At 40.0% G+C, this 26,428-nt stretch overlaps 1 protein-coding gene across 1 annotated transcript in view; it reads left to right on the plus strand.

Annotated features, from left to right (window-relative positions):
• The window catches only part of LOC125801640 (macrophage mannose receptor 1-like), a 224,400-nt gene that overhangs the window by 165,575 nt on the left and 32,397 nt on the right, over positions 1-26,428 (plus strand). The window lies entirely within an intron of this gene.

Consider the following 26,428-nt stretch of genomic DNA (forward strand, 5'->3'; position numbering starts at 1 on the left):
TCATCATTTTTAAGTAGTCTTTCAGAGCTGTAGAACCACGTACAGTTGATGTTTTTAACCTTTAACTTTTTCACTTTTTCTCACCTAACAAACTTAAATGTATTTTACTGAGATTTTAAGTGATAGATCAACAAAAAGTAGCACATCATTGTCCACCCTGTGTGATTTTTGACGATTATTAATCACTAAAATTATCCACATTGTTTAACATTCAGCAGGTTTAACCTGGACTTCTGATTATAATGGCAATACATGAATGGTAGAACTTCACTGGTTTGGAGGTTAAGGTTGACATTAAATGGTTATCTCTATGAATTGAAAAACATGACCAATAAACATTATTTAGTTTAGAAATCAGTTACTATACACATATTCTAGAAGATTTTAAAAGATATACTCTAGAGTATAAAAAAGATATAGACAGGGTTAAAATAGTGCAAATAAGCCTATAAAGGTTACTGAGTACATGAGTTATTATTTACCTGAGAAGAAGAGGAGGAGGGTGAAAAGGACAGGGATTTTTGCCACAGTCTCACTGAACATTTTTACATACAGGTCCACACACACTTTTAACATCACAACAGCATCAGAACTGATTTAGACTGCAGTCAGAAGAACACGTGACAAAGAACAGAACAAAGAACAGCATTTTTTTTTACAAAGGAATAATGAAAAAAGTGCATTCATTTCTATATAAAGAACATTGAACTGATCAATTTACTGACCAACAATCTTAAAAACGTATACACTAAACAGACAATATAGGTCTGGAAAGTTGCATGTACACAACTGCAGTCCTACCTGATGAAGAGCTGGATGCTGAATGAGGTGTAAATGTTCAAACTACAGCCATAAAACTGATGCTGCTGACATCATGGTGAAACGCAGGCTGAAGCTGATAAGTGAATTTCATAGGTTGATTAATGCAAGGAAAAAAGGTCTAGGGGCTTGCGTGGAATTTTGTATACACTCAAAGCTGAAAAAGGTACAGTGAACTGAATACATCAGGGGTATTTAATTAGAAATTAGTACGGTCCAGTTAGAGAAATTTTCGCCAGGCCAAGGGCCGGACCGTCGCCATTTTTAACTTGCGTTATGATTCAGTATTATATACTGTATGACTGAAAGACAGAACAAATGACACAAACTAGTATATTTCAACAATATGTATTGTTTTAAATAGGCCTTTCACAATAATTACATCATCAACCTATCATACAATAAATGGAAACACCCTGATTAATTTAACTTATCGAGTCTATTAATGTGAATCTGCATGTTAACTTTGTTTCAAAATGCTATATTTATTCTATTTAATTTATATATATATTAGATTTTTGCCTGCCTGTCATGATAAATACATGAATGACAAATCTTACTATATATGGAGAAATGTTTGCTGAACTTGGCCAAAATATCAGTTTTGTTTAAAAACAGCAGTTTTATTTTATTTTATATTATTACTGTATCAGACTTTATTATGTTGTGGGAAAAACTGATGGTGGGAGTTGCCAATACTTTTTGTCCACTGGGGGTTGCCTTAGTTTTGAGGTAGGGTAAGAGAGTGCGCCTGCGAGCGAGGGAGTTTTTTTTCTTGCTGGGGAGTTCTGATCAAGTGGAATATTTTGCACTCTTGTCTCGTTGTTTCTCTTTAATTCCTCCAAGTAACACCGATCGATTACTGTTAATATGTTTTAGAACTGTAGTATTTTAATGTTTTTTTTTTTTTTCTGGTGCGCACCATCAGTATTAGCTTTTCTTGCTTTATTCTCCCAGTTCTCACCGCCTGCTTCGCCTGTGTGGCTCCGCGTGCTCGCATCTGCACAGATCTGATTGGTAGAGGAGAGAGTTTGGTGATCTTAAAGCACACGTGATTGGTCTGTAAGTTTACTGTGCTGTAAAGCACGTAAACCATAAAGACAATAAAAGTTCCGCCGCTTTAAATGAACACGATCAGAATTAAATCCTTCTCAGTAGTTTATCGTTTTTTGAATCCGGATTGGACAACGTCTGGATGCGGACCCAGACCGTGGTCCGCCTATTAGTGACCTCTAGAATACATACAGTGGGTAGAAAATTGTTTTGCATCCTTTCATATTTCTTTTGTTTTTGCATTTTTTCCATACCTACATTTTCAGATTATTAAAACAAACTTCAATATCAAACAAATGTAACCTGAGTTAATATGCAAAGCACTATGTCATACTAAGCACTAAATTATGACTTCATTTATTAGGGGAAAAAAACTCTCCAAACCAATCTAGCCCTGTGCGAAAAAGTGTTTGCCTCCCCATAAATTTTTAAAAAGCTTTTTAAAAAGCTGAGTTTAATTTCACTACTAACCACAACCAGGCCTGATTACTGCCAGACCTGTAGAATCAAGAAATAACTTAAATAATATGTCTGACAACATGAAGCAGCTAAAAGATCTCAAAAAACAACACATTATACCCACAGAACAGGGGTTGAGAAACACTCTTTTTCCCCCCATTGTCCTCCCAATTTACATGGCCAATTACCCAACCCACTCATTAGGACTCCCCCCTATCACTAGTGATGCCCCAACATACCAGGAGGGTGAAGACCAACACATGCTTCCTGTGACACATGTAAAGTCATCCACCGCCATCCAAGGCCAATTGTGCTCCCTCAGGGCTCCAGTAGCCAATGGCAAGCTACATGAACAGGATTCGAACAAGTAATCTCCTGATCATAGTGGGAGCGATTAGCCTGCTGGACCACTCAGAGCCCGAGAAACATTTTAACACTCTTTACAGCATTTCTAAGCAGACACCAAGCTTTCGAACTATAATCCATAGAGTCATGTTTGGCGAGATGAAGGCCAAGCATCTTTTATTTATCAGTCTTCACATTAGCATTGTAGTGTAAGAGCATTTTGATGCTGTCACAACCTTCCAGTGCCTCTAAAGTCTTGTCCACCTTCGCAAACTCCAACTCCCAGAATGCACCTCTCTGTCATGTGTCTCAGCCAGCCAATCAGTACCTGATTGTTAGATCAGCCTCACCTGTGTTCTGAGTAATTTCTGGTGATTTTCCGTGTATATACAGGGGTTGGACAATGAAACTGAAACATCTGGTTTTAGACCACAATAATTTATTGTGGTGACGGACAGTTCTGGTGGAAACCGGAGAGTTGAGGTGCACATTGAATTCTGCCGTGATTTGGGCAGCCGTGGTTTTATGTTTTTTGGATACAATCCGGGTTAGCACCCGAACATCCTTTTCAGACAGCTTTCTATTGCGTCCACAGTTAATCCTGTTGGATGTGGTTCATCCTTCTCGGTAGTATGCTGACATTACCCTGGATACCGTGGCTCTTGATACATCACAAAGACTTGCTGTCTTGGTCACAGATGCGCCAGCAAGACGTGCACCAACAATTTGTCCTCTTTTGAACTCTGATATGTCACCCATAATGTTGTATGTATTGTAATATTTTGAGCAGAACTGTGCTCTTACCCTGCTAATTGAAGCTTCACACTCTGCTCTTACGGGTACAATGTGCAATTAATGAAGATTGGCCACCAGGCTGCTCCAATTTAGCCATGAAACCTCACACACTAAAATGACAGGTGTTTCAGTTTTATTGTCCAACCCCTGTATATATACAGCTTGTTTGTTCAGTTTTTTCGCAAAGAATTTGCATTCCGAGCCTTGTTTCTTTGTTTATCTATTTGACCTATTTTTTGGCTTTTGTCTCTGGTTTTGTCTCGCCCTTTTAGTTAGTTCTCTTGGATGTTTTTGATCTGGTTTTGACCCTTACTTCTCATTTGTTGTTTATCCCTTTTGGACTGTGAATTGGCTGTGTGTTTTGGTCAGTCTTGTTTATGGATGCCTGAAAAGGCCTTGTTGATCTTCTCTTTAAATAATTGTAGAATATTATGGCACTCAGGTCAATAAACCGGCCAGATACATGTATCGTTGTAAAAAGTAAGCGGGAAGAGAAGGACATGATTTGCATACACTTGCATGAAAGAATGAACTTGCCGTGAGCTTGAATGAACAAACAGCAAAAAATGTTAACTGCTTTTGCTCATTGTTCAGAATTTTGACTTGGCTTCTTTACGAAACATCAATTTTATTCTTTTTAAAATAACTTTTATTGAATGACTTGTGTGCTTAGAGTTGTTGTCTTGCTGCATGACCAGTGCTCTCTTGAAATGACGATTTCCTTCAGAATTTGTTGGTATAACTCAGAATGCATTGTCCCATCAATGATGGCAAAACATCTTGACCCATATACAGCAAACAAGGCCCAAACCATATCAGTCATATAATTTTTTGACAGCTTCTTTTTATGCACTTACAGTGGATGAAATAAATATTTGATCCTCCAATAATTTTGAAAGTTTGTACTCTGACAAATAATTAAATTATGATTTTTTATGTTAGCTTCATTTTAACAGTGAGAGATGAATGGCGCTTGACTGACAACTGACATTTAATTAACATTCAACTGCATGTCTATTAAATGCAATTGAACTGAAAGGTGAAAGTAAATGATTCACTATTGAATGTAACCCAACATCTAACTCTACTGAAGTCCTTACCTGCATGAGAGACACCTGACCCAAATTGTTCTGTATAAAAGGTCACCTTCCAACAGACTCAGCAACACTCCTCCAACATCTCCACCATGGGCAAGACTAAAGATCTGTCTAAAGATGTCAGGGACAAAAAATTGTTGACCTACACAAAGCTGCAATGGGCTACAAAGCCATAAGTTAGAAGCTGGGTGAGAAGGTGACAACTGTTGATGCAATTATTCAGAAGTAGAAGAAGTACAACATTACTGTCAATTGACCTAAGCCTGGAGCTCCATGCAAGGTATCACCTCAAGGAGACTCAGTGATCTAGAACTACATGGGAGGAGCTGGTTAATGATCTCAAGGCAGCTGGGGCCACAGTCTCAAAAAAAATACAAACATTGGTAATACACTGAGACAGAATGGTTTAAAATCCTGCAGTGCACACAAGGTTCCTCTGCTCCTCGCCTCAAGTTCGCCAACGAACATATGAAAAACTCAGAGAGAGACTGGGAGAAGGTGCTGTGGTCAGATGAGCCCAATATTGAGCTCTTTGGCCTCAACTCAACTCAACATTTTGGAGGAGAAAAAAAATACTTAGCCGTATACTTCGTCTTCCAGCATGACAATGACCCAAAACATACAGCCAAGAAAACAAAGGAGTGGCTCCATAAGAAGCATATCAAGGTCATGGAATGGCCTAGCCAGTCTCCTGACCTCAATCCCATTGAAAATCTATGGAGAGAACTTAAGCTTCGTGTTTCCAAATGCATGCCTAAAAATCTTATGGATTTGGAGATGATCTGAAGAGCGGATTGGGCCAAAATTACTCCTAAAGGGTGTGCAAACCTTATAAAAAAAACGTTCTTTTGATATTTTGTGTGTAACTGTTAAAATAAAACTGGCATAAAATTATAAAATTAAAATTGAGAGTAAGGGGCCAAAATTACTCCTAAAGTGTGTGCAAACCTTATAAAAAAACTACAATAAACATCTGTTTGCTGGGCTTGCCAACAAGGGTTTTGCCTCCAAGTATTAAATTGTGTTTTCTAGAGGGTTTTTCTTTTGATATTCTATGTGTCACTGTTAAAATACAGCGTGCATAAAGTTATGAGACCTTTCAATATTTGTACATGTTCTAAAACTTTTACAGTCAGTGGGGGATCAAATACTTATTTCCTCCACTGTATATAGCATAGCTTTATTACCACCTCCCAGACTCTACTACCATTACCCACCTTATCAGCTTCCACTGAGCATATTGGAGCACTTTATAGTTCAATATTTACATACTGTAATTCACCTGTTTCTGTGCATATGTTATTATCCTCCCTTCACACAGCGCTGGTGCAAGTTTGAGGAAATTTCACTTTATTTATTTTTAACGGTAAATAGCACATTTGACCATAATGTTTTTTTCCCAGATAGCAAAACTGTCATTTTTTGTTACTTTTACATTTCTAATGCATAGATTTAACATTAATTTAATGTTATGGATTTATGGATTTATATGTATTGTTTGAGGTAACTTTACTTACATTAAATATGTGTATTATGTTTGCATTTTGCTCTTATAGCTTTTAGTGTGTTACTGCAGTGAGGAAAATGACAAAATATTATTAATAATAATAATAATATAATAATGGCATCTTCCTCTTGATTACATTACAGAGGTTTTTTTTAATAGGGTTCAGATGCATCATGCAATAGAATAAGCATAACAGACTATCTTTGGTTTCCTTTGATTTTAATTTTTATTATAAATGGTTAACTGTAAATGCATGAAATACAGTAACTGCAGTAACGAAATACCAGCGTAAACAATTGTAGTCGTACTGCTGTGTGATGTGGCTGCACGCCAAAAAAAAAGAAACCGGTTTTCACTGGAGACAAACCACAGACAAATATGGCTCAGTAGATCCGTTATCAAACACACATGCAGTCACGTCATTTTGACCTTACTCTCTAACCTGAACCTGACTTTCTTCTCTAGAACAAACAATCCATGGCTGACCGGCTGTTATCACACTGTTATCATACGTCCCATCAGTAAACAAGGGAGCTGCCTTCACTGGAATTATACCTCTGAGCCAAAAATAATGCTTGTTGTTCTTCATTTTGAATAATTAGGGAGAAAAGAAAAGCAAATATTAATAAATCAATAAACCTGCTGGCTGTGCGTGGAGATGGAGCCAGTATGTGAAAATGCTTTGCATTGTTTTTTTTTGTTTTTTTTCATTGGGCACCCATGACCCTGTTGCAAGTTTACTGGTTGTCCTTCTTTGGACCCATTTTGTTAAGAAGAGGCCACTGCATACTAAGAGGTTCAAAACCCTCATTTCGATATTAATAAAACAATAAAAAACAAATCTAGAATTAAAACATGATAACGCAATATATCTTGTACATGTTGTTTGCTTTAAACAAGGCAGTTGGCTCAGTCAGTCTGTTTGTACAGAACCACAAAGCCCTATTGATCTTCTCTTTGAATAATTGTAGAATATTATTGCACTCATGTAAATAAACATGTTGTATAGCTGGAAAGAGTAGACTAAAAGAGAAGGTTGTACTTTGCATACACTGCATGAACGAATGAACTGTTACTGTATGTTGGTGAGTTTCCACCCATAAACTGCTGCTTCAGCTCCTACCACAACATTTCTACTGGATTAAAGGTCTTCTGCTAAAATCCACTTTTTTATGTTCTTTGTGACATATAACAAGTCTCTCTGAGTTGTGTATGCGTGCTACACATGAAACTGTTCTTCAACCTCCATTGTCTACAGTAGCTAGTAAAGGAAATGCCCCAGAAAAACGAGTCGAATAAGAAAAGCACTATGTCCACATCAACTTGTTAGTTCATGGCCTCGTCCATCTCGGTTCAGGACCAAACCACACCAAGCAGCAGAGCAGACACTGTCTCATCAGCTAAGGAGAAGCTAACAGCTCTGTTTACAGCAGCTAGTTAGCGTTAGCTATCTTGTGTAAGTAACTATAAGTTTAAATTGGATCTCCGGTGGATTCTGTGTTTTACAGAGACCTTAAATATACACTAGGGAAGCACGATTTGACAAGGGTTACTTTAGCTGAAAAACCTTATGAAAAATCATGACAATTATCAGGGGTGCCCAAACTACTGGATGCTCTGTCTCCAAAGATATCCAAAACCTGTCCAAATCCATGTCTTAAAACTTAAGTTTTAATGTGCAAGCTTCCCTGATCTCTGCAAGAACCGAGCCTTTGTTAAAATCTACTCAACTTTAAAAAAAAAAACACAAAGTCGTCTCCAACTGTACCAGCCTTAATTTATAGAATTAGAGTGCTTATTTGCTCTTACATCCTGTGACAAAATTTTTACATTTTCTCTGGTTTAAAATACAGCTACGGGAGCTCGCTTCTGACTGGTTTCTCAGCCCTGCCCCAAATTCAGTAGTGGGTTGTGCTTGGACAATGATTACATTTAATTTAGGCACGAATTCCATGCTGCTCCTAGATGAAATGCAATCCTGTGCATTTTGATTTGCTTTTGAACATTTGCAGCACCATACAGTGGAATATAATGCTGTTAAGCCGATTGCATTTTAAGGAGGTTTGTGTGCAATTCTGACACAAATTTAGTGTTTGGTTTTGAAAATGTAAATTCCTGTGTTTTTCAATAAAGAGATCAAGTGTAGTGAAATGTAATGTAATAGTGGTTTTGCATTTAATTTTAGGATGTATTTCCATGATAGTGACGAAAAGCAATGCATCTTGTGGATTTTTAAAAGCAGTTTTGGATGCAAGTACTAGAAAGAGGAGCTTATCTGTCTGAACTCACTGTTAACAGAGAGTTGGGGAAGGTAGGGACAATATGAAGTAATAGTTTTGTTATTGTTTACTAAATCCATATTTTATATAGATACTTCCATAGCAGATCTAGGGAGGCCTAAACAAGCAGACGTGCGTGTTTCCACAACCTACTGTATGATCCATGTTTTAGAAGTTTGTTCCAATAAACTTTGCATAGCCTATCATAGGCGTGCACACATAGACATCAGGTGGTGCTAAAGCACCACCAACTCTGCCCTTTATTAACCAAAGTGCCCTTTTGAAACTTCGTTTTTTTTATATATATTATTATTATTATTAAGATTTTACTGAAGCCGTGTTGAAATGGTCTTTTGAAAACCTCTACGATTAAAAACGAGTGAAAACAGAGTGCCCTGAAATCAGCTCACACACACACTCTCGACACCTCTCTCTTCCTCTGTCACGTGACCCCACGCGGTCTCACAAGCATAGGCCAATCACGAAGCCGGTTCAGGAAGAAAGTCCAGCCTCTTAATAGAAACAGCCAATCAGCTCGCTGTTTTGCGGAGCGCGGAGGAGATTGGGGAAGCCCCCCTTCGCTGTGGAAGATTTGTAAAGTTTTCGTTTTTAGATTCAGCAGCGGGGTGCAGCGAGCTGACGTTAAAACAGATCTGGATATACAGCGATTTTTCTAAAAGGTAACGGAGCTTACCATGTACACTGTTATGAGATTATTTCTGATAGCTGGTTAAAAATAAACGACTCAAAACCCACAGATCAAACCCTCTGTGAGCTTGTGATAGTCATTGTGACTTGTAGACTAGGATTACTGTAAATTATAATGAAGGAAAATTATTTTAGCTAGCTTAACTAGTTAGATGGAAGCTGGATGTAGTGGATAGACAGAATTTAGTACAGTACTTCATGTAGGTAGTTTAAAGCAGTTTCTTAACCCATCCATATGATCAGCTAATAAACTCTCATTTATTGAGTTTACCTGTAAAAATCCTTTAGTCCCTAAGATTTACTAATGGAATATATCTGGTCCTTTAGTAAAAGCTCGTGAAACTAACAGACTAGGAGGGTTTGGGTTTATCTAAAGTTTATATTAACATCTGCCAAAAATCTCTATGAAAGATAAAGTTACATTATTTTACGTAAAAGACCACCATCATAATTACTTTTAGTCGAAAAAAGGTGGCGTAAATGTAAATATACAAATATACAACAGAATTGACATGCCAATACATAATAATAATAATAGTAATAATAATAATATCTGTTATATTCTTTTAAACATTAGGTGATACCTCATCATTTTTTTTTCATATATTTATATATAGTTCAGACATTGCACACATTTTTTATCAACAGTAAATGTAGAGTGGTGTAACATGTTTAGTAGTGATGGCAAACCGAGGCTTTCTGAAGCACTGAAGCCTTTTTCCTAATTGTATCGAAAAAAGGTTCATTACTCGGAGCTTCATAACACAGTGGACATCAGCGGCACCTGGTGGGCAAAACCTGAAAGTGCTTTGTGTATTTAAAGGACGAGGGGCGTTTTTTTTTGTCTTTTTACAGTTTTTAAACCTGTTCCAGTGCATTTACATGACATTTGAGGTTTAAATAAAAACTGAAAAAAGGAAATGGAAGAATACTTTGATGTCTGGATAATTTAATGCATTATATTAAAAGACATAACTGTAATATATTTTTAATTAATATATAATACACTTAGAATGTACCTTGATAGAGCACACTGGAGAAACTACACTTGTAATTCTAATTGCATTCACATTGTTGCTTTTTTCCCTTCACCATGTTATTAATCTGTTAATATACCAAATTTTAAAATTATATTATTCACTATTATTCACATCTTTCCAAGCAGGGTTTGTAACATGTTTACATGTATCACTAGTCCATTGCCTATTTTTCCATAGGCAAGGCTCATGTAGATATGCTGCATGGGGGATATGGAAGGATTTGATGAAAGAAATGTATGCTCATAAAGGTGAAGGTGCTTGTGTAAGGGGCAGGGGGCACATATTTAATGGACGTGGTTATGTACATGTGTAATTTAGTTTTTATTTAGGAATACAATTTTTTCCACAGTGCTGGGGTTCAGTTGGTTATTTCAAAATATGTTTTCATAAGGCAACACTTTTACTGGATGTATGCCATGACAGTACACACATTGAACTATGAGGATATATATATATATCCTCATATATATATATATATATAGTTTATATTTTCTAAATAATAATTTTCTACTTTATTTGATGGCAAAAGTTCAAAGTGTTCCCAAACTTCAGAACGGCCTCTTTTTCTTACTGGTTCCATTCTAATATTTTATTATCTACTATCTATATCTTATCTATCTATCTATATATGATCTATCTATATCTTATCTATCTATCTATCTATCTATCTATCTATCTATCTATCTATCTCTCTCTCTCTCTCTATCTCTCTCTCTCTCTATCTCTCTCTCTCTCTCTCTCCGCTAACAACCCTCGAACTGCGCGCCAGGATTTGCCGCTTTTGAATCTTTCCCTGAAGCAGTCACGTGGTTGTGTGCCGAAATGAAGCTTCGGACGTCATTGGTCACATGATCTTTGTAGAATGAATCAAGCATCGGCTCAGTGATTCGAACCAATGCGTGTCGTTTTTTCAACACACGCCTCGAAGCTTCAGGTTCAAGGGTAGCATCACTAATGTTTAGGTTGTAAAGTGACCTTTACTTGGATGTAACTAATAATAAACAGAAGTACAAAAAGAATGGTTTATTTGTGATTAAAGGTAATTCCACAAATGTTGTTTTAAGAGACTATAAAATGGGCTTATTCAAATAAGCAGATTACATTATATTATATTACATTATAGATGTGTCCCCCCCCAATATCAAACCTATTCCTATGTCCTTGCTAGCAAGGCACACTAGATGCGCTGCAGCAGCAGTTCAGTTCAGCGAGTCTTCAGCACAGCACGCACGGCAACAGAGAGGCTTCTTCTCCCCCGTGTCCCACCAGCCAGGTAACATACACATCAAGTAATATCGTACCGTTTGCCTCAAAACCCAACCTGAAATCAGTTTCTTGTGCAGTAATATGTCTCATACAGCACCAAACTACTATGTATTTTATCAGTTGGTGGTGTGACATTTTTCCATTGACAACTCACGTTTAGAGAATGTTACAAATAAAAGTCAAATTTCATTCAACATGTGCGTGTATTTTTTTTTTTTATAATGAAGTGTTCCACGTGTGCTAAAAAGTGCCCTTTTCCCCCCCTGAGCACTTGCCCCCCAAAATGTCTGTGCACGCCACTGTAGCCTATCACTGTGATCTTTCACACATAAAAACACACATTCCTTTTACAAAGAAACAGGGTGTGTTTGTGTTTCACACAATGCAGTATGCATTTTTTTTTCTCTGCTCTAAAACTCCAATTATAAAACTCAGGCTCACTATGGCTTTGGTTTAGGTATACACTCTCATCTTAGGGTGTTTTCACTTGTCATGCCTGACTGTAAACAGGCAGAGAGAAAATAAGAGACACTGCTGGGATGTAGAACGAAGCAGTAAAATTTATTGAAATAAACAATATAAAAGAGGACTAGAGCAACACACTAAAGTAGGGCAAAACTGAAAACAAATATAAACACTGACAAAGTAAACGGGACTGGGCCAAAAGAAACAGGGACTAAGGAATAAGTGGAACGGCCAAAACAATAAAACCAGGAAGTAGTAAGGGGAATGGGGAAAAACAAAGGGAGCACTAGACTACAAAATAGCAAACAGAAAACTACTAAGCAGAGCTTAGGAAAATGGCTAGACTAAGAAAGTAAACAGGGCAAACAAACAAAACAAGAAATAAAACAGGGATACTTAGGCCGGGAGGAGTCCAAGGAAAAAACAGGAACTAGGGAAGACAGGCTTGGGAGATAGAACGCTTTGTAGAATAGCAAACAGGCTGGAACCACAAGGAAACACAGACCATGAGAGCGACCAATACTCGGAAACAGCAGAAAGGAGCAGCGTGCTTATAAGCAACTCTGCCCAGGTGAAGCTGATCTCTAATCAGGGCTGGATGACTGCATGAGCGTCCATATGAGAAGTCCATATATGGGCATGGAGTGCCTCTCAGAGTGTGTGTGTGTGTGTGTGTGTGTGTGCTCTAATTAGGGGAAGTCCTTATTTGGGCATAGGGTGCTTGGCTTGGCTGGACGGGCCTGACATCACTCCTGTAATTTGTGTCTTTGGTCCAAATCAGTTGATGAGTCTGTTTACTTGAAGCATTTTCTCACAGGCACCAAAATACGCACCAATAAACCTCATAAGCATGTTGTTTCCTCTGATATCTGTGCAGTGTGGTGCTGCTTTAACACAGAATGCTGCAAATTTGCCGCTGAGCTTTCAAACACAGTGTTTTAAATAGGATGTGCAAGGCTGTAAGCAGTGACCCTTGCACATGCAGTTCAGTTTAGTGTGAACCTGCTTAGCATGGAGCAGCAGCATAGAGAGCAATTGTTCATAGCAGTGGTAATTAGCGTTATATCTGGCTAAAATATATCAGATTAAACTGTGCTTTTTCAGCAGTTTAGCTCAAATAAAAGAAGTATATTTTATAACTTTATTTGGTTGTTTTGGTCCTCACCCAAGTGCGATTACTGTTTTCACACCTGCTCAATCAAACCACAGTAAGGGTACGAACGAGCCAGAGTCAGTTTTAACCAGACCATATTGTGCTGGTGTGAAAACGCCCTTATTTGCTTTGATCAGGGAACTTCCCTTAGTTACACAACAGCAAATTCCCAAGAACGATGCATGCCAAGTGAAATGTATGTTTTTCTAGAATACAACTACATGTTTTAACAGCACACCTGACTGCCCACCTGCTCTAACACAGTGTTCTTAATTCATGGACCTGGCCCAGCACATTTTAGTGGATTGTCTGCTTTTAGACAACCACTGCAAATCTGAAAAGACTTTTTAATTATTAGATGAATTAATTTGTGTTGGGAATGATGCAATAACCCTGACGTTATACACTGCCTTTTCTATCTGGAACACACACACACACACACACAGTGGCAAAGTAGCATTACTGCTGTATAATTAATTAACACATTCTTAGGGCACAATGTGTATACAACTATATACAGCTAGAAGGTAGATCTGCAAAGCGTCATGGACAGAATTCAGTAAAGGGGAACTTCTACAGTAAACCAATTTTTACTGTGAATCACAGAACAGGAATTTCCCCTTCAGCATTTCAGAAGAATCCGCCTTTAAATCCGTCTTCCACATTTTCCAACTTAGATACCAGTTGTTGTTGTTTTATTTTATCATGCAGACAATCTTTATATCTTCCATTACTGTATATAGACTCATAAAACTACACCATGATAAATTATATGTAGCTGAAATGTACAGAAAAAGGCATCATGTCTTTTAGTTTTACAGGCATATGCTTGTAGTCAGTTACATCTGCTCGCTAAGGTTAAGCAAGATTTCGATTGCGATCTTCTGTTCGGGCCCAAATGTCGCATTAACCCTTTCATGCATATAGGTCACTACAGTGTACAGCTGTTTAATTTTTTTTTTTCTTTAAATATTCTTGCAATTTTGGGCACTGCTGCATATAGTCCACTGTAGTGGAAGCTATTGCATCATCCTATACAAAAAAATCCCATTGGTTGGTCATTGTAATGGGAAAAAGAAGTCAATGAAATCAAGATGGCCGGCAGACAGGGAAAACCACCAAACAACTTGGCTATTTTTGTTTCTACCTTTTATAAAATTATATCACTGCAGGTAAAAAAATATATAATTACATCAAGTAACATCTAAGGTGACATATTATGTAAAGATTTTCTAAATTTTGATTTTATATTTGAGGGAATTGTAGATTAATCATCTGTCCACTTAATTGTACATCATGCATCATTAGCTATTTTTCAACTTTTATGCAATGTCAATTACTTCCAGTGTTGTTTTTTAAAATAATTCATATTGTTTAATGTTTTGGCTGTAAATCAACTTCTTTAATTGAGGAATGTCTGCCAGTACAGACAGTTGCAAGCAGAGAAGTAGGGTCAAGCAGTGATAGTGAAGGTGAGTCTGGAAATGTTACTGAGGGAGTTGAGGCTGAGGAACGGAGATGAAGGAGATGAGGCTGTTGAAACTAAGGGCACCCCAATATCCAGTATGCCCCTGGAAACCACTGGCCCCAGCTCAAGAAAGTATAAAATGCCAGCACACGAAGAACCAAGTACATCTGCATGCAGTGTCTTGTAGCTTTGTGCCCTGTATGCTTTGGCAACCATAATAGAAAATAGTCTCAGAAATTAGCAACAAGCATGATTTGACAGGAAATATGATACATGCTATAAAATACTATAAGAGAATATGCTCACTTAACAGTTCAGAGACTTGACAAGAATACAGTATGATAATACCAGTCACAATCAAGATTCTATAAGGTTCTACGGTTCAGAGACATTTTCTTGTGTCACAATATCCTCCTCAGTTCCACTATTCCAACAGAATACCATATTACAACTGTATGACTGAATTACATTTGTGTTTTTTTTACAACAAAAAATACATGAAGTACACTTGAGTGGACAGATAAATATTTCTTTATCGAATAAAGATAGAATATATATTTTTTTCAAACCTTGTTTTACATCCCTAAGGATGTATAAAAACACTTAGAAAAAAAATCCTGACTGAGTTTATTATAATTCATGCATGAGAGGGTTAATGAAACACAGATGCCAGGAAAAATTAATACAGATTCCCCTAAGTATGGTCACCTCTAAGCAAACACTGGGAATCTAAGCAAACAGTAAACAGAAAAAGATGTTTACTCACCAAAATAAGCAGTTTTTCAGGAGAGATATAGGTGTAAAAAACATTTTCATATAATTAAGTTTTCGTTTACTTACAAGCAAATACCGCAGGAATGAGTATCCCAACATCCACCACCTCACTGCCTGTTTTCCAGAGTTGGGCTATAAGAACATTTAAATATGTATAACTGAACATATTATTTTAATATAATAATGGAAGACTGAGGGACAATAAGCTCAGCTCCAGCTAGAGCTCAGATCGGGCCTAAAAAATCTATCCTGCACCATAAAACTGTCACTATGAGCCCAAGTCCTATTTAAATTTCACCTTTTTAGTAATTAGAGCCTTAAAACTGAGTTTTTAAGTACAATTCCAAGTTGCTTCCTAAGACAGAAACGTGATATTTTTGTTAAACATGAAAGTCTCCACTTTAGTTACATCTATTACGTTTAATTTCAGCTCCAGTGTGGTGGCATGCAGAGCAGAAATCATGGAAGATTGTTTACCATATTTTTCGCACTATAAGGCACACCTAAAATCCTTTAATTTTCCTAAACATCGTCAATGCGCATTTTAATCCAGCGCATCTTATGTATAAATTCTACCAGGTTGTAAGGAGCAGTAAAGCCATTCTGATGAATTACAGAGTATGGGTGGCGCTGCTTACTGAGGCTGGCTAGACCTGCTTACCGCAGCTGGCTGAGCCGTTAACCAGTGCTGGCAAGCACTGCTAACTGGGGCTGGCTTTGCTGCTAACTAAGGCTGGCTAGACCTGCTTACTGCATCTGGCTGAGCTGTTAACCAGTGCTGGCAAGCACTGCTAACTGGAGCTGGCTATGCTGCTAACTGGGGCTGGCTAGCGCTGCTAATCACAGCCGGCCATGCTGCTAACATAATACCACACAATTACTGTAATTGTAAGCTTACTGTAAATAAACGGAAGCGCTTTATTCACCCAAATAAACAGTTTTCAGGAGAAAAAATTGTGCAGATTACCTTCCAGCACTTGTTTGACTAGTGAAGACAGCTGAGAAGATCATCGGAGTCTCTCTTCCCTAGATCTACACCACACGCTGCAACCGCAAAGCCACCAGCATTGTGGACGAGCCACCCACAGGAGTGGAAGACACAGGAGCATCCGAGCAGTCAGACTCCTCAACACACAGAGCCTCTACTACCAGACTCTGCAACAGCTTCATCCACCACGCAGTCAGACTCATTAACACACAGAGCCACCACTACCAGACTCTGCAACAGCTTCTTCCACCAGGCAGTCAAACACCTAAAAACAAAGCCACCACTACCAGACTCAGCAACAGCTTCTTCCACCAGGCAGTCAGACGCCTTAACACATAGAGACGAAGCTGAACCCCCCCACCGCTACTCATCCTACACACTTATACAAAACTGAACTGAGCCCCCCATCACTCTTCACACACACAAACTATTTACTGAACCCACCCACACACACTTGTTGTTTCATTCTATAGAACTATAAACTCTCTGCCTCAGTAACTGATTTGATCATGTGTTACAGTATGTTACATTTCTCTGCACTCTCACTAACATATTTCATTGTATCAAATCGGTACTGCATTGTTCTGTCTCTTGTCTGCTGTAATTGTAATTGTAAGTGTTATAGTTCTCATTCTTTACACTTTTTCATTTTATGTTGTCTTTTGTATTGTTGTTCCATGTTGTACCTGTACTCAGATCTAAAGACAATAATAGCCTCTTGACTTCTGACTTGAGGAGGGCCTTCATCAATTTGTCGGTCCCTAGGCAGCGTTTGCTACTGGAAGCCAGTGAAGGGTACGTAGTAAGGAGGTGACATGGCTAAAATTAGAATGGTTGAAGATGAGTAAATATTTTACCAAAGCAAATGCACGTCAGATGTTAGAGCTGTAATTTTCCTTAGAGATGTTTGATTAGTAGCGTCTGCCCATCACTGGGCTTGACTTTTCCCTGATATAATCATGACTGCTTTCATCTCTCGGATATAAATATTTCCACCTCATTCAGCAACGGGGATTTCAGAAGGTAAGACTCATTGTGAACATTTGTACTTAACTAATCAGTTAATGTTTAGTGGTAAACTAAATAGTTTTTTGTAAAGTATGTCACTATATTATACTTTCTACAACATGCATACATATGTGTTATGTATATTTTAAAACCCACAGAGTCTCAGCTCAGCACTTGTGGCAGTTATCATGGCAAATATTTCTATTCTTCTGATTGTGCTCCTCCTCAAAGGTAAGTATGTGCTCACAATCAGTCGTTTTTATAACGTGTTATCTTGATATATTATGTTAAATTAAACTCAAAACTTTATTAATTAATTTGTTTCTACTGCTAGTTATCTGTTAAAGCTACTTAGCATTTTGTAATGGTGGACAAATTACACAAAGTTAGATAGTGATACCAAAAGGAAAATATTACTCCAGCAAAAGTAGTCTAAAGTATCTGAAGTAGATACTTCAAAATTTAAATGTGTTTGTACTTGCTATACTTGCTAAGTATCTAAGTATCTACTCAGTAGAAGTACCATGATTTATTAAAGAAAGAGAAATAGGAGTAGGAGAAATTAAAGGAGAGCACCCACATACTTTGTCCTTGCATTCAATTAAATTTAAAAACAGTCATTGCTTGGGCGCCCCAGGCCAAAAAGGAGCCCTAGGCAATTTATTATTTTGCTTGCCTTGCTGCAGCCGGCCAGATCTACACAATCCTAAACTATACAACTGAACTTAACTAAACAATTGGAATCTTTCAGGCCCGGTGTCATGTCTGGTGCTGAAAGCACGTCTGTGTCTCCCACATCCAGCTCTATCTGCGATTCTCACAGTAACAACTACAATACCCAGAACGCACCACTCCATGACACAACACACACTCCCGATCACATGTCACGTCACATGACGCCACCAGGAAGCCCCGAGTACTGATTACTCAGAGTATTTAAGGACCATGCTCACACTCACACCTCGCCGAGTATCTGTTTGGTAAATCCTACAATACAAAGCGTTTCTCTTGCCCTTGCTATTTTCCGTGTATGATCCTGTTTTTGTTTTCTACCGACTTTGATTTTTGCCTGCTCCCTTGTGTTGGATTACCGTGTATGACCTGGACTGTTTATTGTACTTTGGATTTTTGCCTAACCTGTGATACTGCCTTCCCGTGTATGAACTCTGGACTGTCCTCCGTTTATGGTATGGTTTCTCTACACTGTGCATTTTTGGTATTGACCCTGTTTCTGTTGACTACCCCTGTTTACTCTATAACTTTAATAAAAGTTATTTTATTGTATCTGCACCAGTCTCCTTCCTGTCTGGCCCTGACAAGATACTCGGCCGTAATGACAGAGACTGCGGATACAGAGTCTATTAAGTCTGGTTTGGCTAACCAGGGTCGGCTTTTAGGTCAGCACCAGCAAACGCTCGCTGGTGTGACCCAAGCTGTTGACGAGCTAGCACGCCACCAGGTTAACCAACAGCAGCAGCTAGCCGAGATTATGAGTCACCTCCGGGGTTTGTCCACCCAGAACCCTAGCCCAGTGGTTAGTCCTGTAGCCAGCCCTAACAAAACCACTACTCCCTTTTTCGCTGTGTGTAAACCCGAAGTCTATGACGGAAACACTGAGAAATGTAATGGGTTTCTGCTCCAGTGCTCCGTGTTTTTTAGCAACTCACCTCCTGCTTCTGATAAAGCTAAAATCGGGTTTATAATTTCTCGACTGTCTGGCAAGGCTTTGGACTGGGCTACAGCTATTTGGGAGAACATTTCTGAATCCAGCTACGACACTTTTTTGTCTATTTTTCGCAGCGTTTTTGATCATACACGCTATGGGCAATCTAGTGGAGAGCTTCTGATTACCTTGAAGCAAGGTAAACTATCTGTGGCAGCCTTTTCTCTGGAGTTCCGTACGTTAGCTGCTAGCAGCGGTTGGAACGACCCTGCTCTCATCTCCATGTTTCGACACGGACTTAACCCTGAGATTCAAAGAGAACTTGCATGCAAGGACGACTCACTCACCCTGGATCAGCTGATCGCTCTGTCTATCCGTCTGGATCAGCTCCTTTCCCGTAAGCCCAAAGCTGTTAGCCACACTCCTGCGGTTCGCCCTGCACTACTCCAGTCCGGGAATCCAGTTCCGGAATTTGCGCCTGCACCCAGCCCTGAGCCCATGGACATCACACGATCCAGACTATCCGTCGCTGAGAGGCAGCGTCGCATACGCCTTCACCTGTGCCTCTATTGTGGTGGTCCAGATCATCTAAGGGCTAACTGTGAACTCCGGCCCAATTCTGCTCAAGCGTCTGCTCTGGGACAGCGCGTGGAGAGTACTCCACGCGCTAACGTGGTATGTACCCCTGTTTCTAAACTTAAAGAAAAATGTTTCGTGTTGCCTGTTATTATTACCACTCCAACGGATGTTTTTTGTGTCTCAGCGCTTGTAGATTCTGGGTCGGAGGGGAACTTTATCAGCCTGGATTTGGTGGAGGAGCACGCCATACCCACGAAAGTTCTCTCCAAGTCGATCTCCATCCATGCCATCGATGGAGAGACTGTACGCTCCAAACCTGTGACCCTGCAGACTCTTCCTCTCACCCTTCAAGCCAGCGCTCTACATGTGGAACAGCTCTCTCTCTATGTGCTCCCACGCACAGAACATCCACTGGTTTTGGGATCGCCATGGTTAAAGACACACGACCCCGTCATTTCATGGAGCCTGGGAGACATCACTGCCTGGTCTCCTTTCTGTCGTGAGAACTGTTTATCTTTAATTTCACTCTCTTTGCAATCTACCTCTGTCGAAAGCCCTAATTCTGTAGATACCCCTGATATTCCCTCCGAGTACTATGATTTTTCTGATGTGTTTAGTAAAGCTAAAGCTACTGAGTTACCTCCGCATCGCCCCTATGATTGCTCTATTGATTTAATAGAGGGTTCTGTACTGCCCAAAGCTCGTGTGTACCCATTGTCTCGTGATGAGGAGAAGGCTATGGAAGAGTATGTTAGTGAAGCTCTTGCGCAGGGTTTCATTCGCCCATCCAAATCCCCAGTTGGTTCAGGTTTCTTCTTCGTGAAGAAGAAGGATGGGGGTTTGAGACCCTGCATAGATTACAGAGGCTTAAACGACATTACTAAAAAGTTCGCTTACCCGCTCCCGTTAATCCCAGCAGCTCTCGAACAGTTACGTAATGCCGTGTACTTCACCAAACTCGATCTCCGTAGCGCTTATAATCTCATTCGCATCAGGGAAGGTGACGAATGGAAAACGGCGTTTTCCACCACCAACGGCCACTATGAATACCTGGTCATGAGCTACGGTCTCGCTAACGCCCCAGCTATATTCCAGTCGTTTATGAATGACATATTTCGCGATCTCATTAATCACTCTGTTGTCCTTTTTATAGACGATATCCTTATCTATTCACCAGATCTCCCCACACACATTCAGCATGTCCGCCAAGTTCTCCAACGCCTGAGAGAACATAGTCTGTTTGCCAAAGCCGAGAAATGTGAGTTCCACACTCAAAGGGTCACATTTCTCGGCTACGTTATCAGTTCCTCCGGTGTCCTTATGGACGATGAGAAAGTAACTGCCGTTACTAATTGGCCAGTGCCCCAGACCATTAAAGAACTCCAGCGATTCCTTGGCTTCGCTAATTTTTATAGGCGGTTCATCCGTAACTTTAGCTCCATTGCTGCGCCCCTGACTGCTCTCACTAAGGGGGCTGCTAAAATCCTGAAGTGGTCAACCGAAGCAGATCGCGCTTTCAGTGAGCTGAAAGCTGCGTTCACTTCAGCCCCTGTACTTAGGCACCCTAATCCCGAGTTTCCCTTCGTAGTGGAAGTGGACGCTTCCGAATCGGGTGTTGGCGCGGTTCTCTCTCAGCGTAGTGGGTCGCCACCCAAATTGTTTCCTGTAGCCTTCTTCTCACGCAAGCTTTCCCCTGCGGAGCGTAACTATGGGATAGGGGATAGGGAACTTCTTGCTGTGAAATTAGCTCTAGAAGAATGGCGTCACTGGCTGGAGGGGTCCGTTCATCCGTTCACTGTGTATACTGATCACAAGAATTTGGAATACCTCCGCACGGCTAAACGACTTAATCCGAGACAAGCACGTTGGTCTCTTTTTTTCTCTAGATTTAACTTCTCGATCTCGTTCCGTCCGGGAAACCGTAATACTAAAGCTGATGCGCTGTCCAGGGTTTACAGCACTGTGGACAGCGCATCCCAGCCCCAGGAGGCTGAACGCATTCTTCCTCCCTCTGTTCAGATCGCAACCATTCAATGGGAGTTAGACGATCAGATTCGCCAAAGTAACGCTAATCAGCCCAATTCTGAGGACTGTCCTCAGGGTAAAACGTTCGTACCCGTTCAGTTTCGAGACAGGCTCATCACCTGGGCTCATTCCGCTTTAACCTCTGGTCATCCTGGTGTCACACGCACGTTACAATTACTCTCTGCCCGTTACTGGTGGGATTCTATGCGTGCTGATGTTCACTCTTTCGTTACCTCCTGCTCTGTCTGTGCGCAATGTAAAACGCCTAAAACCCTTCCAGCCGGTAAGCTACTACCTCTCCCTGTACCTGAGAGACCTTGGTCGCATATAGCGGTTGATTTTGTTACTGATCTGCCTGTATCTGAGGGTTATACTACAGTTCTCACTATTGTTGATCGTTTCTCTAGAGGGGTTAAATTTATTCCATTCCCAGCTCTGCCTACTGCCTTCCAAACTGCTCAAGCTATTTATATGCATGTATTTAGACACTTTGGTATCCCCGAAGATATTTTGTCTGACCGTGGTCCTCAATTTACTTCTCGTGTGTGGAAGGCATTTTTTGAACATCTCGGTGTACATGTCAGTCTCACTTCTGGGTTCCACCCTACATGTAACGGTCAATGTGAGAGGGTTAATCAGGAACTCGGGAAATTCCTCCGCACATACTGCTTCAAACATCCCACTGATTGGTCACAATACCTCGTCTGGGCTGAAATAGCACAAAACTCCCTAGTTAACACTACCTCTGGCCTCACCCCCTTTCAGTGTGTTCTGGGTTTTCAGCCTCCTCTAGCTCCTTGGACAGCGGTGTCCACTGATGTGCCGGCTGTGGATGAATGGATGAAGCGCAGTGAGCAGGTGTGGGAAGACACGCATCGTAAAGTCTCTGAGGTACTGCGCGTGTACAAGGAGCGTGCTGACAAGCACCGTGGTGACAACCCAGACTACCAACCAGGAGATCGGGTGTGGCTCTCTACCCGGGACTTTAGGTTTGAGGGTAGTTGTAGAAAGCTCCTGCCTAAGTTTATTGGTCCTCTTAAGATTTTGTCACGTATTAATGAAGTTACTTACAAGGTGGAGTTACCCCCTCAGTATCGTGTTAATAATTCTTTCCATGTATCTCTCCTCAAGCCTATGGTCCCGGGTCCGCTCGCTGACGCTGCACCGGCTGATGTTCCACCCGCGGCTGTGGAGGGGGAGGGGTCGTCCACGTATTCTGTCCGGGAGGTGCTGGATTCACGCAGACGTGGGGGTGTACTCCAATACCTTATCGATTGGGAGGGGTATGGTCCGGAGGAGCGTTGTTGGGTGGCTGCCAAAGACGTGCTGGACCCTGCCTTGCTCGTGGAGTTTCATGCTCGTTTTCCTGGTAAGCCTGCTCCTAGGCCCCGTGGACGTCCCAAGCGTCCTCCGACCTCCTCTGCTCCAACTCGTCGGGTTTCTCGCTCTGGTGAGCCCCGTCTGTCTGGCACCTCCGCTCCGACACCTGCACCTCCCGCCGGTACTCCCTGTCCGCCGGGTGGTCGTCGCCGGGGTCGGCCCCGTTCTGCCTCCGCTCCGGTCCCTCAGGGGGAGGGTACTGTCATGTCTGGTGCTGAAAGCACGTCTGTGTCTCCCACATCCAGCTCTATCTGCGATTCTCACAGTAACAACTACAATACCCAGAACGCACCACTCCATGACACAACACACACTCCCGATCACATGTCACGTCACATGACGCCACCAGGAAGCCCCGAGTACTGATTACTCAGAGTATTTAAGGACCATGCTCACACTCACACCTCGCCGAGTATCTGTTTGGTAAATCCTACAATACAAAGCGTTTCTCTTGCCCTTGCTATTTTCCGTGTATGATCCTGTTTTTGTTTTCTACCGACTTTGATTTTTGCCTGCTCCCTTGTGTTGGATTACCGTGTATGACCTGGACTGTTTATTGTACTTTGGATTTTTGCCTAACCTGTGATACTGCCTTCCCGTGTATGAACTCTGGACTGTCCTCCGTTTATGGTATGGTTTCTCTACACTGTGCATTTTTGGTATTGACCCTGTTTCTGTTGACTACCCCTGTTTACTCTATAACTTTAATAAAAGTTATTTTATTGTATCTGCACCAGTCTCCTTCCTGTCTGGCCCTGACACCCGGAGTGGCTAATCGGGAGATTCGGGAGGATTCCCGATGGGCCGGCTCATGTCAATCTCGAGTTTGAGCGGGTTGGACGGAAAAAAAAAATTGACACTTAAAATTGAAACTGTCACTTATTTAATCTTATTCTTGCATTAATTTCCATTCAACTACGTATGCATTCTCTATTCATCTGACAGCACAGCCTCTACTTCGCAGTAGATTGGATGGGTTTAACCATCTGAGGGAATTTCCCCTCCCAAATGTTTGACTTGGTTGCGCCCACGAGTGGTCTTTTCTGAAGCGATAAAATTAAATATAGCAACAGAATAACACGAAGCGTCAGTCAGCTGTGATGGAGGGTAAAAAAGGCCAGGTGGAGCCGAAAAGGCCAGATTTAAAAAAAAGAGAGATGATGGAAGAAGAAGCTGCCAAATGTTTGAAATTAACAAGCTTGTTTTCCAGAGGACAGACTCCAGCTGCAGCCGGTAAACAGAGATATGGAAATAATCTTGAATTGTCAGCTATTGCGCAACGTTACCGATGTCGACTTAGCGTAGTTTAGTTTGTAGAGCCCAATACGCATCATTAACCTCTTAACACGCCCTGGTCCACGGGCGGGTCAGAAATATGTCATAATTAATATCTGGCTGTGTTTATGAATAGTTATAGACACCCAATATACCATTTAAAGCTTACAATCCCTGCTTTTTCGTTATCTAGCCTATTTTGCTGTATATCCTTTCAGAAATTAAACATTAAGGGCAAAATATGCCTTGTTTATTAGAATTGGGATTCATAATTTACATATTTGCGTTTTTTTGTACGTATTATATTTGATCCAGTGCGGACATATATACAGTTCCTGAATTAGAGCCGAAAGAGTGCTTACACTTTTACTGCAGCTTTAAAAACAGGCACTTTGATCAGCCGGGCTCACCTCACACTCCTGTCTTAAACTCCGCTCCACAAACCAGCAGATCCAACAAACCAGTCTCCAGTAATCCTCATTTATATCCAAACAGTGCTTGAAGAAATTTGAGCCATAAAAAAGTGAATATCTCTTTTAATCTACTGTAACACAACTTCCCTTTAAGCTACCCATATATAATTTATGTGGACGGAGAGGTTAAAGTCTGATCAAATATGTGTAGGCCGACTCTGTCGGCCAATCAGGTGGCGAGTTTTCCAGGCAGAGAGGTGAGGTGGGGGCTTGTTACCCGACACTCAACACAACAGTGCACAATATCTCTTCTTTAGGAGTTGAATATACAAAAACACCTTCTTTAATGCAAAATTAGTTTTTATTCTTATAAAGTTTCCAGTACTTTGGAGAAAGAAAGTACCATTCCAGGTTTAAATATCTATAATATCTAACCAGTGAAAGGCAGCAGTTTATAATTTTACATTGTGATTCTAAACACTTTTAACAGAAAATCTGAAAAGCGCCTAAAAAATGTCCAGTTTTTTTTTTTACCATATTTTGACCATTACATGTTCAATTAAGTCATTTTAAGTGTTTTCAATTAATTTTGTAAAGGCTCCTAAGTAGTATTAATGCATAAAATTACATTTTTTTTTACCTTTTAAATCTTTATCTGATTTAAATTTGAATGACACATGTTTAAGTGAAGGGTGTTCTGTTAACTTAGCAACATATACTTGTACTTATATGCAATAAAAAGGCATTGTAAGATCTAGCTGCTGTTTCATTTATTCAAATTCCTGCTCCATGGAAAAATGGTCCATGGTCCGGATTTGGGTTAAAAAGGGGCCCACTCTGGCCCTGGAATCTTTAAATGTGCTGAACTGACATTTCTTTAGCTGTAAGTGTGTTTGAATGGAAACATATTAACACCAGTCCTTAATGATGTATTAACTACAGACCATTTCTCCACAGTCCTTTCTGCTGCAGAACAAAGCAGAACTTTCAATCTCATTAAGAACTTAAATCATACTGAAGCTCGAGCAGCTTGTAGAGAGATCTACACTGATCTGGTCACTGTGTATAATGATGAAGAGAACACTGCACTGATTAATCTGACCAACACTCGGCTTCCTGCAAACAGTAAAGTATGGATTGGTCTTCAGCGCAGTCAGTGCAGTTCTAAATGGTCTAATGGTGATGAAGTTACATTTAATAATCTGACTGCACGCTGTGGGACAATGCCATCCTGTGCTGTGATGAAGACTAATGGATCATGGGACAATATAACGTGTACAGAGACAAGAAACTTCATGTGTTATAAACAAAGTAAGTACTGTTAATTAGCTATAGAGACTGTTAAACTCATCTGAGCTTCATCTATTAAGACTTTTACATTCATGTTATTTCTGTTACTCTGTTCACTTGTTTTCCAAAACGCTTTTACATAAAATAGAAGTAAACAGGGTTATTTGTTACTGTGCCAGTTAAATCAAGCATCCAGTATTTAAAATGTAGTCGTTTTCACAAGTAGAAAACTTTAATACATAGTCTTGTAAAACAGTTAGGGACACTCCATTAAACAATATATTCTTTGTCAAAAAACATGCCCACATTATTACTAATTAAAATTTAAAGTATTTAAAAAACAATAATATGTTCACACAGATATGAAAAAGGTATGGCAAGGAAGTTTATTTGTATAGCACCTTTCATACACAGAGGCAATTTAAAGTGCTTTACAGAAAGATATACAACTCCATGCAGAAGGTTAAAAGAAAGTTTTAAGAAATTGAATAACTACGAACTAAGTATACAAAATCTGAAATTTAAAACAGAATTAAAACAAATGAAATTGTAATATAACAAATAAATTCAAGACATAAT

This window comes from Astyanax mexicanus, chromosome 4 (assembly GCF_023375975.1).
Source record: "Astyanax mexicanus isolate ESR-SI-001 chromosome 4, AstMex3_surface, whole genome shotgun sequence".
NCBI lineage: Eukaryota > Metazoa > Chordata > Actinopteri > Characiformes > Acestrorhamphidae > Astyanax > Astyanax mexicanus.